At 46.0% G+C, this 2294-nt stretch overlaps 1 protein-coding gene across 3 annotated transcripts in view; it reads right to left on the bottom strand.

Annotated features, from left to right (window-relative positions):
- The window catches only part of WDR93 (WD repeat domain 93), a 48394-nt gene extending 46124 nt beyond the window's left edge, over positions 1-2270 (bottom strand). For 2 of the 3 annotated variants that reach the window (XM_043490069.1, XM_043490065.1), the window contains exon 1: positions 2161-2203. The gene's annotated coding sequence lies outside the window, so the exon portion shown is untranslated. Of the gene's footprint in view, positions 1-2160 lie in introns of all 3 variants that reach the window. The other variant, XM_043490066.1, reaches the window with a different exon arrangement.
- Between the last annotated feature and the right edge of the window lie 24 nt (positions 2271-2294).

A 2294-nucleotide genomic window follows, 5' to 3' on the forward strand; every position in this document is an offset into this window, starting at 1 on the left:
CTGACCAGTATCTGGGCAGGACCACTAACTGTGGCTCATTGACAGTTTGTTGCTTGTGGGCAAGGCCCACTGAGGCACCGACCAATGGCTGAGCAAGACCTGCTGCCTAGTAACAGGGTACAGAGTAAATGAGGCACAGCAATTGGGAAATGAGTGCCTCAAGGCTGTATATTGTTACTCTCCTTATTTAACTTATATGCAGAGTACATCATGTGAAATGCCCGGCTGGATGAAGCACAGGTTGGAATCAATATTGCCAGGAGAAATATCAATAACCTCAGATATGCAGATGACACTATCCTTATGGCAGAAAGCAAAGAGGAACTAAAGAGCCTCTTGATGAAAATGAAAGAGGAGCGTGAAAAAGCTGGCTTAAAACTCAACATTCAAAAAATGAAGATCATGGCATCTAGTCCCATCACTTCATGGGAAATAGACAGAGAAACAATGGAAACAGTGAGATACTTTATTTTCTTGGGCTCCAAAATCACTGAGGATGGTGACTGCAGTCATGAAATTAAAAGATGCTCCTTGGAAGAAAATCTATGACCAACCTAGACAGCATATTAAAAAGCAGGGACATTATTTTGCCAACAAAAGTCTGTCTAGTCAAAGCTATGATTTTTCCAGTAGCCATGTATGGGTGTGAGAGTTGGACCATAAAGAAAGCTGAGCACCGAAGAATTGATGCTTTTGAACTGTGGTGTTGGAGAAGACGCTTGAGAGTCCCTTGGACTGCAAGGAGATCCAACCAGTTCATCCTAAAGGAAATCAGTCCTGAACATTCATTGGAAGAACTGATGCTGAAGCTGAAACTCCAATACTTTGGCCACTTGATGTGAAGAACTGACTCACTGGAAAAGACCCTAATGCTGGGAAAGACTGAAGGCCAGAGGAGAAAGGGATGACAGAGAATGAGATGGTTGGATGGGATCACTGACTCGATGGACATGAGACTGAACAAGCTCCAGGAGTTGGTGATAGACAGGGAAGCCTGATGTGAAGTCCATGGCGTCACAAAGCTTTGGACACGACTGAGTGATTAACTGAACTGAACTGAAGGGCTGTGCTCATCCTGCTCTGTTACAACCGGGAAAGAACTAGAGATCAGCTTTCTCCACCGTGCCATATTCCAGCTGGGTTTCCAGGTATTCCAAGGAGTCCAAGAATCCTGAATATGAAACTGGTCTTCTAAATTATTATGATGGTATGTTGTCAAGGTAGGAGAAAAGAACATAGCTTATACAACAATTGTTACCTTGATTAAAAATTTAAATATTTAAACTTATGGTTTGTGGGTCTCTATTTGTACTTTTACCCAGGGCCTACAAATGTGAGGGGCAAACCTGATCATGGGAATAAAGTTTAAAAAAACTGATGCCCTTACTTTGTGACAATAAGTGAGTGTAAGTCGCTCAGTCATGTCCAACTCTTTGTGACCCCATGGGCTATACAGTCCATGGAATTCTCCAGGCCAGAATACTGGAGTGGGTAGCCTTTCCCTTCTCCAGGGGATCTTCCCAACCCAGAGACTGAACCCAGGTCTCCCGCATTGCAGGCGGATTCTTCACCAGTTGAGCCACAAGGGAAGTCCAAGAATACTGGATAACTCTATAAAATTACTGCTTATGGAAGAGTGGGGCTTCATGTCTTCAAGTCTCAAAAAGGAAAGTTCAGTGATGTAGTTTTATTGTAAACTCTTTTAGCCCCCACTTCCTTCATATTAACCCTTTTTCAGAATTCCCTCAAGGAGCAATCTTCTTTCAGTGTTCATTCAATAATCCTAACAAAATTCTCTCACTTTACCTAGCTCTCATGCTAAAATACACCCCATGAATTGGCTTATCTCTGCTCTAACCATTTCCTTCCCCAGATCTGGAACTGGTGTTGCTCAAGAGAAAACAGAGGTACAGAGCTGGGAAGTGATTAGGCGCCTCAGTTCCCAAGCAAAAAGTTCAGGAAAACCTCCTTTCGGGACTCCGCTGTGGAGGCCCCTGGGTACCCGGGATCTGCGGGGAGGCGCAGGGCGTCCCGGGGACGCCTGAGGTTGAGGAGGCAGGTTCCCTCAGATCCCCCGCTAGGAGATCCTAGAGATAGAGGGGAGTCCTGGGACATGTGAGGAGCCTCGGGACCCGGATCAGAAGCCGATATTTCTCTCACCTGGACCAGAAGCGTGGCGTCGCCGTAGTAACCACAACTTCCGGTCCCAACCGGAAGTCCACTAAGTCTCTCTTTGGAAGGTGTGCACGCCCCCATGGGGGCGGGGAGACTCGGTCCCTCGGGTGTGGAGAAGC

The sequence above is a fragment of the Cervus canadensis genome, chromosome 17 (genome assembly GCF_019320065.1).
Source record: "Cervus canadensis isolate Bull #8, Minnesota chromosome 17, ASM1932006v1, whole genome shotgun sequence".
NCBI lineage: Eukaryota > Metazoa > Chordata > Mammalia > Artiodactyla > Cervidae > Cervus > Cervus canadensis.